Here is a 16227-nt window from a genome sequence, read left to right on the forward strand (position 1 = left end):
GAGGAGTCTGACCCAAAAAATATTTGCATGTGGTGAGTGCATTATTTGGTTATATTTTTTGGTTACCAACGTTAGCCACTCTGCAACGTGGACAAAATGTGCATTTACATAGTATGTAAATGCATGCAAAAAATGCAGTTCAGTGTGCTGAAGAACAACTTACTTCAAAGTTCCCACTACTGTTTCCATTTGGCGTCTGTCAAGAACTACACAGTAGTGGTGGCATGTTGCAATTAGGGGTAGGATAACGGATTGGAGATAATGGTGGTAGGGTGTTCAGCATCAATTTTAGGCTCTTGTTGCAGCAGATGTGGCCTATTTTGTGATGTTTCAGAAAGCAGAGTTATCTACGCTGCATCACTCGATGTGCGGGTCAACTCAGGAGCCCATGGGCCGACTCAAAGGAGAAAGGCAAGTGTGCTTTCTTGGAAAACATTCATGATCGTGTGCTGTTGAAACCTAATTGCAATTGCTAATTGCAGTCAGGCACCTACAATAAGTAAAAAGGGTAACGACTAGAATTTAGTAAATCACTTAAGTGCCTAAGTCATCGACTATGCTTATAAAACGACTATGCAAGCAGCGGTGTGAAATTGCATTTGCTGTAGCACCTGAGACAGTTTGCTTTTTAGGGATCCTTAACGTGCTGTATGAAGTCCAAAAGTGTATCTTAATTAATTCTACCTCTCTCACAGCGTTGCTCCTAGCAATGCGATCTACTAGGAGCCAGAGTGGCTCACTGGATTGGGCTAAATGCAGTGAAAATATATGGAAAATAGAATGGAAAAACTCCATAATGCAGTAAAGGCAATTGTGAATTGCGACTCCTTGTTTGGTGGGCTAAAGCATTCGTCATGTTGGTAATGCATGTTGTAGAGCCCTCGGCAAGTGGATCCTCAAGGGCTGCAAGCAGCATCAGCCGCCTGGACCATCTTGGTGAGCACATTTGCTTGTGGTGCATACTACGATGTTAGAAATAGTGCTTAAATCAGTGACCATGCTTTTAAGCTTTTGCACATGGCTGCTAGATGTGCACATGGCTGCTGGATGTGCAGGTCTGAGAGATAGTCAATAAAATAATTGCTTTCCTCTCATTTATGCTTGGAAAGAGTTGCTTTGGTCACTTTCAGTGCCACGGCTGTCATATTGGCCAGATCTCGGTTGCGCACGTTTTCTTCACAGTCCTTTGAAGTTTCTGGTTAGGCATGCTTTAACGAGTGGTCAGGCTCCTTATCTTGGTTTCCTTGAACTGATGTTTTGAAAGTTTAAGGGGGCTCTAATAAAGTTGCAGTATGCCTGGGATGTTAAAGGCTGCCACTTCAAGAATATCTTCCAGCAAGAATTTTAGCGATGCTTTTCGCAGAGCCTGAGTTATCTCTATTTAAAATTTGGATCTCAGCGTTTCGTGCCTCTTTGTGTCCTTTTCTCACTATCTGCATGCTGAAAGGTCAGTGCTATTTCACTGGCCCCACTTCAGATGTGCACTGGGATTCTGAGCTGCCTGATGCGCCAAAATGCCGTGGCTTACTGGCCGTGTCCATGGTACCTGCCTAACATCTAGAAGAATATAAAACTAGTAGCTAGCCATCACTGAACCGGCATATGCAGGAGCGTGCAATGTAGGAGGGTGTGAGCATAAAAAAATTTCCGGAAAGGGCTCTCCCACTTTCGTGCATGATTGTGGATTCTCTGCTGCATGTAGAAGTGTGTTATTTGGCTCAGGTGTTTGTGACAAAATAGTCCAGTGATTGGACGACTTGATGTGCTTTTCTTGGAAGGTGTTTCAAAGCGCCTTTAATGAGCAGACTTCACAGTCCAGATAAGGCAATTTGCATATTGCGTCTGTTTTAGTTAAATGCTTTGCATAAGGGTATTCAGATATATGCACATTGTGGGGCATCCAGCAAGTCCTCCAGCGCTTGTATTCATCGTTCTTTCAGTCCTCGTGTGTTTTTAGCGCTATTTTTTCAATCATGAACTTTCACCAACTAGCCCAGCTTTCTGCTTTACTAAGTCCTCCAAACAGGGATGCAACAAGTTGCATCAGTTTAAGCTGTTCATGTGAGCATAGACGCTTGTGATATGCACTGATATTTTTTATGCTGACAGCTGTGTTTTGCTCCATCACTTCGTGCCTTGCGGCTCAGTCTAGCAGCTTGCTAAAATCACGTGTTGTGGGTGTCGCAGTGCACATAGATGTTATAGCACAAAGCAATAATTTATTCTCTAGGGCTGTTGCATTAATATGCTTTGTGTAGTCACAATACATTTTAAATGTGCCAATTTTACAGCACGGGCCCCAGCAGTGCTGCCCACCTTGGCTGGGACGGCCGCTGTTGCGACTGGCAGCCCACAAGAACCAGGTGAGCAGCTTGCAGTCGGACATCTTCATTGCTGAAACTCAGCATGACAAAGCTGCAATAGTTTTCACAGTAAAAGGAGTCAATTTCCGTTACGGGTCTATGCCTTGCGGCTCAGTCTAGCAGCTTGCTAAAATCACGTGTTGTGGGGGTCGCAGTTCACATAGATGTTATAGCACAAAGCAATAATTTTTTCTCTAGGGCTGTTGCATTAATATGCTTTGTGTAGTCACAATACATTTTAAATGTGCCAATTTTACAGCACGGGCCCCAGCAGTGCTGCCCACCTTGGCTGGGACGGCCGCTGTTGCGACTGGCAGCCCACAAGAACCAGGTGAGCAGCTTGCAGTCGGACATGTTCATTGCTGAAACTCAGCATGGCAAAGCTGCAATAGTTTTCACAGTAAAAGGAGTCAATTTCCGTTACGGGTCTATGCCTTGCGGCTCAGTCTAGCAGCTTGCTAAAATCACGTGTTGTGGGGGTCGCAGTGCACATAGATGTTATAGCACAAAGCAATAATTTATTCTCTAGGGCTGTTGCATTGATATGCTTTGTGTAGTCACAATACATTTTAAATGTGCCAATTTTACAGCACGGGCCCCAGCAGTGCTGCCCACCTTGGCTGGGACGGCCGCTGTTGCGACTGGCAGCCCACAAGAACCAGGTGAGCAGCTTGCAGTCGGACATGTTCATTGCTGAAACTCAGCATGACAAAGCTGCAATAGTTTTCACAGTAAAAGGAGTCAATTTCCATTACGGGTCTGTTTCCTGAATGCTTTGCACTAAGAGTACTGCAAATCTCCGTTTCAGGGCCACCAGGAAGCCCCATTAGGGCTGTAGCAAGCTGCAGTGGCACAAGCCATTTAGGTAAGCACATACTTCCAGCGTGCAGCGTGCACTTTATTGCTAGGAATGCTCAGCCGCATAGCCTCATCCCTTTTGTCTTAGCTATAAGCTACTTCATCAAATTGCATGTTGTAGGTGTCACCATGCATGTAGATCTTAGAGCTTAAAACAAGTGCTCTTGGAAGTCACCTTAAGGTGAATTCACACGGTGGACTGAATTGCAAATCTTGAGGGTGAACTGTGCATTATGTGGCTTGACGTCACGAATTGACGCCAACCAATGGGTGTCTGCAGAGGGAAAGAGGAGGGCGTTTTTTTCTATTAGGACAAGATCTGCTGTTTTCATCTCATGCGTGAATTCTTTCAGCATGCGGACACTGCCTTTACTTGAGGTGATGCTATAGATCTTTTTGCGACCTCATCCGTTATGTGAATATACCTTTGATGTGCATTTTGGTGTAAGGACATGAACTCTAACTATTCCTAATTCAGAGAACTGGCCCCAGCAATGACATCCATCGATGGGGCGAGTGGCAGTGGGCCAGACGAGTTTGGTGAGCGAACCTTCTTGTGATGCATGCCATTTTATATTTTTCATAATCAAATCGGCCTAAGAAAATGTTCACTGCAAGACAAAGGATTTGTGCAATGAGCACCTGTTAACCTTGTCCTGTGCCACTTGAGGGCGCCTTATCCCCTGAAGCTTCTAGTCTCATCCTTCCACCATTCCTGCTGTGCCCCTAACTTTGACTGCATTTACCTTTTCTTCAAATTGGTCACATACCCTTCCCAGGCCCCATTTCTTTCTGTACTTTTTATCTCCACTTTGTGTCGCTCTCCTACTCTACTGTGTGATTACATCTATACCTTTCGATAGCTTGCCGTCCTGCCTTCAGTTGCATTTCAAGCCTTTTCATTAAGCTTCATGTTTCTTTCCCATAGTTATCTAATAATTAAAAGCTTTTTAAATGATTGACATCCCCTTTCTTGTGAATTAACAAAATATATTAGCATTATTCTGGTCGTATGGTACATTTAAAGTTGTTAGGCGTTGTACCGTGTACAGGTTGAAAAGTTTTCTGGCACAGTGTTCCTGCTGTCCTTCAGCAGATGCGCAGTTAATTGAACCTGACGTCTTTTTTTTTCTTTTTGCATTGCCTATGAGGCTTGCTGTACTGCCCCTTTCATTTTTGGCAGGATATGCGATTTTTCTGAACTGCTCTCGCTCCGCAGTGTTCTGCTGTGTCTTTAAGGCTCGTTTATGGGGGTTCAACGTCCCAAAGCGACTCGGGCTATGAGGGACGCCGTAGTGGAGGGCTCCGGAAATTTCGACCACCTGGGGTTCTTTAACGTGCACTGACATCGCACAGTAAACGGGTCCCTAGAATTTCGCCTCCATTTTAAATTCAACCGCCACGGCGGGGTCGAACTCACGTCATTTGGGTCAGCAGCCAAGCGTCATAACCACTGAGCCACTGCGGCCACGGTTGTCACTTGTCACTTAGCCCTCATTATTTCACAAGTTATCTTTTTAGCCATAAGTGTTAGTGTAGCAGCCGATCAACTCTTCACTGAGATGTGTTTGTCATATTAATGTTTCTAGAAGTTTTAATACAGCATAACCCTGCTGATGTACTCCTCACGGGACTAAAAAAAATTGGCTGTGGCTTAGCTCAGCTATGCCAGACATACGAAGCGAGAGGTAATGGACCTTCAGAGGCTAGGCGAACTCGTTCAGCTGCATCTTTACGGCGTCGCTTATTGAGACGTTTTCCATGTTCTTCCTCGGTCTCGTCGCCTTTGCCTTGTTTCGTTCCAACAGCTAAGCCTGGTTTGTTTCAGCCTCTCCGACTCGCTCTCCATCTCTGGCCACAACAGCTTCAACGAACCACCCTCTTATACAGGCCGCTACGTGTGCCTGCTGCTCATTCGTTCATAAATCTTTAATCACAAGGATGACCTGAGGCCTAAGGGGGAAGTGGGTTGGTTAGGTGAAGGTGAGGGTGTCAGTCTCTGACATGAAGTCTAGCAGGGCACTGAGCTTGCGCTTGGCGTCGGTACTGGGGGCCGTCCAATCTTCGTATGTCTGGATGTGGTAGGCAGAGGTGTAGCAGGCGCAGAGGCTCGCAGTGCCAGGACAGGTCCAGATCAGGTGGTGCAAATCAACAGAGTCAGCAGGGCAATTGGGGCAGCCGATCCTGGTTCGGTGCCATCGACTCGGGATGTCCGGGGTGTACGCTGCACCGGCTCGCACCTTGTGAGCGAGAACTTGGGCCGGGCGAGAAAGGCCAGAAGGAATGGATGGAGTAATCTCTGGGACAAAGTCCCACGACAAACCCCTCCACTCTTGTTAAAGGCGTGTGATGATAGAGTCAGGTATTATGAGCGGGATGGGAGAACAATAAGGGTGGTCCGAGTTGGTCGGCTCACGTTACGGCAATGCCGACGGTCTTCCTCTAGCTGCGCGCCAGCAGCCTCGTGGGCAGTCCTGTTCCCGGTCCCTTGTGCGTGATCTCTGGGTGTCCAGTGAATGCGTACGGAGACTTGGGAGGTCTCTTGCTGTGCCTGCTGCTATCTCTGGCTCTCCTCCTCTGACGTTGCACCAGATGGCGCGGCTCCATCTGGCAACGGTTGCTAGGCAACGGCGCAAGAAGCGGTGTTACCACGGCGTGACCACCGCTGCAGTGAAAATGCTACTTGGCGACCAATAGCTCTTGCTACAAAAATAAAATGCAAGAGCGAGGAAACATTTGAGGCAGGAAGTAGGATAAATTGAAAAATGACAGTAATGAAGAACTAAACACATTTATTGCAGTGCTGGCACTTGAAAAAATCATGCAGCATTCTCTGCTGCATTTTCTTACGTCCGGTGAGGACTACTCATTTCTCCAGAATTTACGGGGCTATGTGGCTGTTGCGATCGTTGCAAACATACTTTCTGAGAATGTCTAATGCCGCTACAGCCAACATAATGGTTGGTTCCAGCGGAGGCTAGCCCTCGTCCTCTTTGTTGCCACTGCTGTGTGCATCCAGAAGTCACAAAAAGATGTGATGAGGTGCGGAAGGACAAAATCAATCGCGCCAGCCACACTAACACTAGCAGCACAATTACAAAGAAACAAGGATAGGTCGAGAAAAAATTAGATGTGGTTTAGCTCTGATTAAACATGGCGAGAAGCGGTAGCTTCATGTGGCTGCGCTTTGCAAAGCTTTGTTTGTTTCTTGTTTCTCGGCTTGTTTAAAGATTGTTGTTTCTTTGGACTTTGCCACACGTAGCTACGTGAAACTACTGCTTCTCACCAGGTTTAACCGAAGCTAAACCACAGCTGATTTTTTCCTATACCCGTGGTGTTAGATTTTCTGCGTGTGGACCGCTAATCTTCCTCTTTGTATTCTTCGTCTTCCTCTTGTTATTCCTCTTCTAACTCCTCTCGAAATCGCCTGTCACTGATCAATCATGAATCGCTCGAATCACAAATTACCATGATATTGCATGAGCAGCTGTGCAACCTAGCAGTTAGTATACAGGAAGCACATATACAGGGTGTCCCAGCTAAAAGTAACCAAGCTTGTAAAAAAGAGGATGATCCCTAGCCGAGTGAGACCAACTGAGTGTTGTTGCCAGTCGCGTGTCCTAGTCTGCAGTATTTTTTTATTATGCAAACATGATTATTAGCAGAGACTAATTAGCTAACTTTTTAATTATTGCCTTCAGGAAGAAAGTGTCAATGCAGGAGTTGTAGATCCCTTAGAAAAATAACCGTTTGCCGTGTTTGCAGCCAAGTACCACTGATACAGCTTCTTTTATTTGACTTAAAAGAAAGCCCGCGAAATACAAAAAGAACCACGTGATAGGGAAGCAGTTTCAGCGCTCCCAGATGACCGGCCAAGCAAAGACATTCGCTTATCTTTGCAACGTTGTCCCGCACGGGATTCGGCGTTTTGCGATGGTAGCGAGATATACACCAGCAACTCTCGTATCGGCGCCATGGCGACCGTTTCTTCAGCGCGTGACGGTGCAAGTTCGGTGACACGGCCACATTCCTATCACTCAAGGCGAGGTTTCGCGTGAAAAAGCGCTCCATGCGAGCCGCGCTTCACTTCCTTGAAAAGCAGCACCCGCTCACTTTCCATGACGCATAAGCAGTTCCTGGCGCATATCTCGCCACCACCTCAAAACGCCGAACGCTGTTCGGGACAGCGTTGCAAACATAAGTGGATGTAGTTGCTTGATCGCTCATCTGGGAGCGCTGTAACTGCTTCCCTATCACGTGGTTCTTTTTGTATTTCGCAGGCTTTCTTTTAAGTCAGATAAAAGAAGTTGTATCAGTGGTACTTAGCTGCAAACAGAGCAAACGATTATTTTTCTAAGGGATCTACAGCTCCTGCATTGACACTTTCTTCCTGTAGGCAATAATTAAAAAGTTAGCTACTCAGTCTCTACTAATTAATCATGTTTGCATAATAAAAAAATACTGCAGACTAGGACACGCGACTGGCAACAACCCTCAGTTGGTCTCACTCGGCTAGGGATCATCCTCTTTTTAACAAGCTTGGTTACTTTTAGCTGGGACACCCTGTATATCTCCAGTTTTATTGAATTGTCACGCCGTGGGTTTGAAGCTTAGTGGTTAGCGCACCTGGCTCTCGCCCAATGGACCTGAGTTTGAATCCCGCTGATTGTGAGGTTTATTTGTTTGTTTATTTTATTTGTGGCTGACTTGAAGGTCATGTGGCGTACATGGCGACCTGAGCCGTGCACCTGTAGCAGTGAAGCTGCTGCTTCAAAAGAGTGCAACCACTGTGGATGATGATGGCACAGCCTGTCTGAATGCCGTCTGCCTAACACAGTGGTGCTAGACATGCCAGGCCAAGTAAAGCCGCTTTAGAAGTAAACATATGACCGCCACCGTTTCTCATTTAGGCTGGCATGGGGTGTTATTTCACAAGTATTACTGTGTAGGAATGTGGCCGAAGTTACATTGCAACGAACAGCAGGGTTTATAATGCATGGAACCCTATTATCATCATGCCAGATCTAGACCACTACAATGTGTAGCAGCCAGGAAAATGCAGCACCCATCAACTCAGCAGCGAGGTTCTACTGCGCAAAGCTTTCACTGTTACCTTGAGAGCAAAATACTAAATTTTTTTAATTTACTTGATAGCCCACAATGTCAAACTGAACTCAGTTTGCTTTTTGCTTATATGTGCTGCTGAGGTGCATTGACATTTGTGTACTTCCTTTTCTTGACAAAAAAGCATGCTCAGCCGAGGGGATGGAGAGCGCCGCGGACTGCCAGCTCCAGCTGCCTGGTGGGCAGGACATGGTGATAGGTTCTTCTAGGGATGATGGAAAGGTGATTGTGCATGTTCTCAAGTCATGTAGTGTATCAAATACCATAGTAGAGTGAGTGAATGATTCTTAATTAAATTGGGGCTGGTACATAGTGAAATGGGTACAGTTTAGAGGATGATGTTAGCTTACAGTAGAAACTTATACTAGTCCCAGTAAGTGTGCCGAAAAGGGTAGTGTGCAAAGCATAGATGTGTGGTTTCAGAGAATATCATGTAAGGCACAGGTCAGCATTTCTAATTTGTCATTTTTGTACTTCATTACCTGACGATGCCATAATGGGTCTGCAGTTATTCTTGTCCTCAGGAAATTCTTAGTACACAAATAATTATTGATCATGAGGAGGCTGCCTTGTTCTGTCAGGTATGCCTAGTTGTTGGTATGTGAAATTTATTCTTATTTCTGAAGTTTGTTTGAATTAGGCCAGAGAACATTATTTCAACTTTTGGCGGTATTTGACTCGGAAATTATAAGGCTAGAAAATCTACTGATTTTGGACACTGCTCGCTGTAAAAGAGTGCATTCATGCCTACATAATTTTTATGTTTTTCAGCTGTTTGTTTTAAGTTATGAAATATTTAAAATCCCTTGATTCATTGCTGTTAATGTGTACAAATGCGAAATTCTCCACGTTTGCTGCAGGTCTATGCAGGCAGTGGGCTCTGGATGGAGCCTGGTGCCTGGCAGATGCTCCTGAGGGCACCAACAGATTCAATGTTCTGCCGCGGTGCTAGTCAGGTGTACTGGACATCTGATGAGCTGAAGAGCCGCAGCGTGACTGGCGTGCTTTCAAATAAGTGCCGGTCTCTTGGCAGAACAGAGGCGAAACCGGCACTTACACCGGAAAAAGTCTCTTCTCTGAAAGGTGCTAGTGCTTTTTTTTTCTTTGCTTTGAGTAACACCTAGGCAATCAAGCTTTGCTTCAGCCAAATACAGTCGCGCTCACTTACAGAAAGCGTGATAGTCATGGAGATCCTGTTCATTGTATCCGAGGTTTGTAGCAACTGCAATGTCCTTATTGAAGCCAAAACTGCAAAGCCGGGCAAAAGTGACGTTTAGTTTTTGCAGGGTGTGTTATGCCCATATGTTTCTTCATGCAGGCTCTATCACAGCACTTTCAGAGATCTCCACACTGTTTGTGTGGCTCTCGATAATATCTGTTCTGCCAGTAAGCTGATTTATCTATTTGGTTGTGAAATTAGCGTTCTCAGCGACTGGTGGCAAGTCATTTTGCGCGTTCTCCGATCTTGCTGCGACAAACATAGTGCATTTGACATATCTGCACAGAATGTATAAAAAGCATTTCCTGTTGTTTCGAGCAATCGCTGTCTTTGGTTTTCATGCAAGCATCTCAATGCATCCAACAACACACAGCAGACGCGGAGTGGGTAGGCCCATGTGTCGTCAGCAATCAGAGGTTGCCAGACAAGCAGTCAGTTCGCAAAGGAAACGAAAATCGTTTTAAAGATATCTGCCGCTCGGAATCAACTGAAAGTTTTGGGTATTGTAATTTAATGTGTTGGGAATTAAATGCTACAACAAGGGTATGCACGAAAGTAGGCTTCATGGCCCCTTTAATGTTGAACATTCGTTTCTGTATTCTTTACAATGAGAGTGGTAATTCTGAATGTCACTTTTGCATTTATCATGTATCTAGTTGTGTTCAAATGTGGCCTATTTTGTGTTCTATTGTGCAGCTCTGTTTCACATCTACATGGGAGACGTACCAAAGGAGCTTGCAGAGAAGAGACTGAAAGCCGTTCGCAAGCACCTGTCACAGAAGCTGGGCGACGTGCAACGCAAAATTGGAGGTCATGATGCATAACAAAACGTTCACTTGGGCGAGTTGGTAGATATTCATGATGTAAACAGCGCGAACTACAAGGGACAAGAAAAGAAGGGACACAGGACGAGCGCTGACTCGCAACTAAAAGGTTTATTCACTGAAACCTTCTTATATGAAGAAGCAATCAATGGGAAGAAACAACACACAAAAAACTAAAAACCATGAAACACAACATTCGTCAGGTGCTCGCGAGAAAATTCATGTCCCTATCGCAAAGGAAAACAGATGGTTTGCTGACGCAATTCAGTTGATCCCCTGCGAAGTGAAAAGCCTCGACAACTTCTCGTGTCGTCTGATCACTGTGGGTGTATAGTAAACGTGTTTGATTGAATAATGCAGTGCATTTTTTCTTTTTCTTTTTCATGACTTTACATTCTAGACAATGTTTGACCAAATGTGAAAGGTCATCACCAATGTTTAAGTTGTTCCTGTGCTCTTGTAGGCGCTTGTTAAGGGGGGACCCTGGTCTTGAAAAAAAATTTTTATTAATCTAGATATAATAATGAAATTTGCAGGCCACATGTATTTTTGTATGCTGATTTTAGATGTCATTTAAGGGGGGACACTGGTCTTGAAAAGAAAATTTTATTCATTTAGTCATAGTTATGAAATTTTCAGGGCACATGTATTTTTGTGCGCTGATTCTAGATATGTCATTTAATTTCATGTAAAACAATTCCATGAGCACTTATGCAATTTTTATGCAAGTATTTTGCGGAGAGTTTTCAAGAAAATTTGCTGCAGGAAACTTGCTGAAATGCATGCCATTGGGTTCTCTTGACACCAAGGAATACAATAAGGGTAAAATTATCATCCTGGCTCTCATAGAACTTGAGTAAAAAGGTACTGAATCTGCCACTTCACACACAGGAATACACACTTTTCTTCTCATTTCTGAGGCGACAACTTCAAAACTCTATAACCGAAGTTCTTTGATAGGCAGGAAGACAATTTCACCCTTATTGCATTCCTTGGTGTCAAGAGAACCCAATGGCATACATTTCAGCGAGTTTCCCGCAGCAAATTTTCTTCAAAACTCTCCGCAAAATACTAGCATAAAAATTGCATAAGTGCTCAAGGAATTGCTTTACATGAAATTAAATGATATATTCGGAATCAGCACAAAAAATACATATGCCCTGAAGATTTCGTAACTGTGACTTCAGATTTCGTAACTGTGATTTCGTAACTGTGAATTCAAGACCAGTGTCCCCCCTTAATTTAGTGTAAAACAATTCGTTGAGCACTTGCGCAATTTTTATGCAAGTCTTTTGGAGAGAGCATATAAGAAAATTTGCTGCAGGAAACTCGCTGAAATGCATGCCATTGGGCTCTCTGGACACCAAGGAATGCAATAAGGGTAAAATTATCATCCTGGCTGTCATAGAACTTGAGTTACTGGGTACTAAACCTGCCACTTCACAAACAGAAGTACACACTTTTCTTCTCATTTCTGAAGCGACAACTTCAAAACTCTATAAGCGAATTTCTTTGATAGCCAGGATGATAATTTTACCCTTATTGCATTCCTTGGTGTCCAGAGAGCCCAATGGCATGCATTTCAGCGAGTTTCCTGCAGCAAATTTTCTTATATGCTCTCTCCAAAAGACTTGCATAAAAATTGCACAAGTGCTCAACGAATTGTTTTACACAAAATTAAGGCAACGCCTGGTCTGACCAATGTAATGCGCTCCACAGGAAAGGGGTACACTGTATACAACGCATGTTTTACAGGCCACAAACTTATCTCTGTGTGCAACGCCACATCCTTCTTTTTTCTTCTTGGCCTCTTTCTTTCTTTCAATGGCAGGGCATATCTGTTTGAGCTTTACGGGGGCTGAAAGGAACACGCCAACTTTGTACCTACTTGCTACGTTCTTTAGTCCGTGGGAGACACGGTGAACATATGGCAAAACGGCAAATTTCTTCTTTTCAGGCTGGACGTCTGTCGTAAGCGGAGTGGCCTGACGCTTTAATGACTGAATTCCAGCCCCAGTTGTCTAGGGTTAAGTTTGCTGGATATCAAGACCAGATGATAGCAGGGGCGTGTGCTCGGTTAAGCAAGTAGGTACAAAGTTGGCGTGTTTCTTTCAGCCCCCGTCAAGCTCAAGCAGATATGCCCTGCCATTGAAAGAAAGAAAGAGGCCAAGAAGAAAAAGAAGGATGTGGCGTTGCGCACAGGGATAAGTTTGTGGCCTGTAAAACATGTGTTGTATACAGTGTACCCCTTTCCTGTGGAGCGCGTTACATTGGTCAGACTGGGCGTTGCCTTAACAAGCGCCTACAAGAGCACAGGAACAACTTAAATATTGGTGATGACCTTTTACATTTGGTCAAATATTGTCTAGAATGTAAAGTCATGAAAAAGAAAAAATGCACTGCATTATTCAATCAAACACGTGTACTATACACCCACAGTGATCAGACGACACGAGAAGTTGTCGAGGCTTTTCACATCGCAGGGGATCAACTGAATTGCGTCAGCAAACCATCTGTTTTCCTTTGCGATAGGGACATGAATTTTCTCGCGAGCACCTGACGAATGTGCGTTGCATGGTTTTTAATTTTTTGTGTTGTTTCTTCCCTTTGATTGTTTCTTCATATAAGAAGGTTTCAGTGAATAAACCTTTTAGTTGCGAGTCAGCGCTCGTCCTGTGTCCCTTCTTTTCTTGTCCCTTGTAGTTCGCGCTGTTTACATTATGATGCATAAATTTATTTTGCCACTCACCTACGCCGAAGCCGTCAGGCGACCCCGCCCAGAAACGTTCGTTTCGTACCAGCATCCACCTCAGTCGACACCATTTAGTCCTGCCCGGCCACCACCGCAACGTTTCCGTCCATGGCGGACACCGGACACCTTGCCCATTTGTTATGACTGCGGCATTCCTGGTCACGTGATGCGTCACTGCCGCCGCCAACTGTTGTCCCCTGCTGCCGATCCCGACCCTCGAGGTTACGCCTACGCCCCTCCCCAGCCGTTTCACCGCACTTCGCCTTCTGAGCCCACTGGTTCCTCCGATTACAGCCCCTCTATTCGCCGCCATTCTCCATCTCCGCGTCGTCGCTCAGTTTCCCCGATGCGCCGTCGTCCCTCTTCCCCTTTGGAAAACTAGTGCCCGCAGTTCCAGAGGCAAGAACTGCGTGCTCGTCGCCAAGCTGAAGACCTCGCCTTTCTCCGACAAATTTGATCACGGTTTCTGTGGAGAGCACCGATGCTTTCGCGCTTGTTGACACCGGCGCTGCTGTATCTGTACTAAGTGAGAAATTGTGCCGCCAGTTACGAAAAGTGATGACTCCGCTATATGGTTTTATGCTTCGCGCCGCTAATTCGCAACTTATTGCGCCTTTGGGGGCAGGTACAGCCCGAGTTACTATTCAGGACGTTCTGTATATTGTTGAATTCATCGTCTTCCCATGGCCGTCTCACGACGTCATCTTAGGCTGGGAATTTCTCTCCCAACATGACGCTGTCATCGACTGCATTCGTTCCGAAGTCGCCCTTCTTCCCTTTCGGCGACGACTTTGTGAACGCTTCCACTAACTTGTGCTCCAAGCTGACTGTGGCTGATGACGTCATGATCCCGCCGTGCTCTGCTGTGCTCGTCTCTGTTCATTGCGACTCTGGATCTAGCGGCCCTGTCATCTTCATCCCGTCCGACTCCTTCGCTTCTCGCCACTGTCTGCCCCTGCCATTCGCCGTGCTTACCGTCTCAGCCGGCTGCAGCGCCTTGCCCCTGACGAATCCATTCCTGTGCCCCTCCACTCTTCTTCGCGGTGAATGCTTGGGATGTGTCCAGCCTTTCGCCTCCATCGTCGCCTGGGACCCATCTGAGGACGACTCCTGCCGCCTGCAAGTGTCGTCACTTACTTCTCCTCCCCCCCCCTCCCCGTCTCCTGATCCCGCTCCCGAGGCCGTCTTCGCGAGCTCAATCGACGCGAATCTTTCGCCACCGGAGAAGACCCAGCTTGAGGCCCTGCTAGATAAGTTTCGGTCATCGTTTGACTTCTCTCACCACCGTTTGGGTCGCACTTCAGCTGTTACCCATCGGATCGACACTGGCGCCCATTCGCCGTTGTGCCAACGCCCATATCGCGTCTCGGCCACCGAACGCCAGGTTATCGACACCCAGGTCAATGATATGCTGCAGCGTGGCGTCACTGTAAGGAGATAGCGCCATCCAGCGTCGATTGTGAGGCAGAAGAAGAAAAAGCACGAGGAGCGCGTGCGGAGGGGTACGCCGGGACAGGTGAAAGAGGATTACGTTGCAGAGAAGAGAAGAGCGCGGTGGGCGACGGACGTGGACGAGTTCTGCTGGCTCCCCGAGTTCCGGGCTTGGGCCTCAGGCGCAGACGTCCGGGCCACCAGACCTGGACATCCGTCATCAAGAGCCTCAACCACCAGGCCCAGGCGCCACTCCTCTCCGTCCATCCGTCAGCTGCTCCAAACAGGCTGCCTCTGGCGCCTACGTGGCTTTTCCGCGATACCAGACCTGGGAACCGTGCTGGAGCCCACAGACGCTGACACTGCGGTAGCGTTGAAGGCCAACGGGTGAAACGCCGGCAACAGTGCATCGACACTGGAACGCCCAGAGACTGCCTGACTGCCCGACACCCAGCCAGTCCTCCCCGCTCGATGTTCGTATGAGAGACAAGTATTTGTGCGTCTCCTTTTTGACTTTCTTTTTCCTGTATTTTTCGCAAGGATTTTGTTCTGTTCTCCCGTGTGTTTTTTTCTGTGTGTTGTTGCGTTCCTCTCGTGTTTCTTTCCTTTTTCCAAACCCATACCGAGATTAGTTTCCTTTCCTATAAAAGCCGCCTCGTTTATTGCTTATACCTTTAGTGTATGTGTAAATTCAACCTGCGATCTCCCACATCCTCACAAATTTGGCGTCCCCTACGACAGGACGAGGTCGGTTTTTATTTCTTCGCCTGTTGTGTTAATTTAGGAACAGTATGAGCGCTTCAGAGTTGGTTGCTTTAGGCGAGCGCATGGGCTTGCGCGGGGCGGAGTTGCGAGTGTGGGTGGAGGATGAGCTTCGTAGGGTGCGGGAAGAAAGAGCCGCTGAGCGTGAAGCTTTGATGCAGAAACTGAATTTAGAGGCACGGAATTTAGAGACGGAGAAGCAGAGATTGGAGTTAGAGGCGCGGAACTTGCAGCTAAAAATAACGCTCATGGGGGGTGGCCCAAATCCTTCTAGTGACCGTGGAGAGCGTAGCGTGGCACCGGCCAGCTCCATTAACCCGCACAGCCTCATACCACAGTTCAATGAAGCGCGGGATGACCTCGATGCCTACTTAAAGAGGTTTGAGCATGTGGCCACGTGGCAGGGCTGGCCAAAAGAAAAGTGGGCAACGGAGTTGAGCTTGTGCCTTGGCGGCGAAGCACTTAGGGTCTTCGGTCGGCTCTCGCGTGAGGATTCCGTGGACTATGACAAAGCGAAGCTTGCCTTGCTTCAGAGGTTTAGGTTTACCGCGGAAGGGTACCGAGAAAAGTTTCGCCAGAGCAAGCCCCAGGATGGCGAAACGGCCTCGCAATATGCTGCCAGGTTGTTTAGCTTCTTTGACCGTTGGGTCGAGATGCGAAGAGAAGGCCGAACTTTTGAGGTGGTTCGCGAGATGGTCGTGAGCGAGCAATTCCTGAACAACTGTCATTCCTGTTTAGCCCTTTTCTTACGTGAGCGATAGGGCAAGACAGTTGCCAAGCTGGCGGAGGCTGCCGATCATTTTCTCGAAGCACAGCGGCAAAATAACTTGTTGTTCTTTAAAGACCAGGGGGAGCATATATTAAATAAGGCCAAGGACGAGGTTTCAGGTTCAC

At 46.6% G+C, this 16227-nt stretch overlaps 1 long non-coding RNA gene across 2 annotated transcripts in view; it reads left to right on the top strand.

The window, feature by feature from the left end:
* LOC149338079 (uncharacterized) overlaps positions 1-16227 on the top strand; it is a 1049963-nt gene that overhangs the window by 488333 nt on the left and 545403 nt on the right. Inside the window, exons 1-2 of one of the 2 annotated variants that reach the window (XR_016283702.1) lie at positions 3529-3599; positions 3702-3761. This is a non-coding gene — a long non-coding RNA (uncharacterized LOC149338079). Of the gene's footprint in view, positions 1-3528; positions 3600-3701; positions 3762-16227 lie in introns of those variants that run through there. The other variant, XR_016283701.1, reaches the window with a different exon arrangement.

The sequence above is a fragment of the Amblyomma mixtum genome, chromosome 6 (assembly GCF_055824585.1).
Source record: "Amblyomma mixtum isolate Tamu chromosome 6, ASM5582458v1, whole genome shotgun sequence".
Lineage (NCBI taxonomy): Eukaryota > Metazoa > Arthropoda > Arachnida > Ixodida > Ixodidae > Amblyomma > Amblyomma mixtum.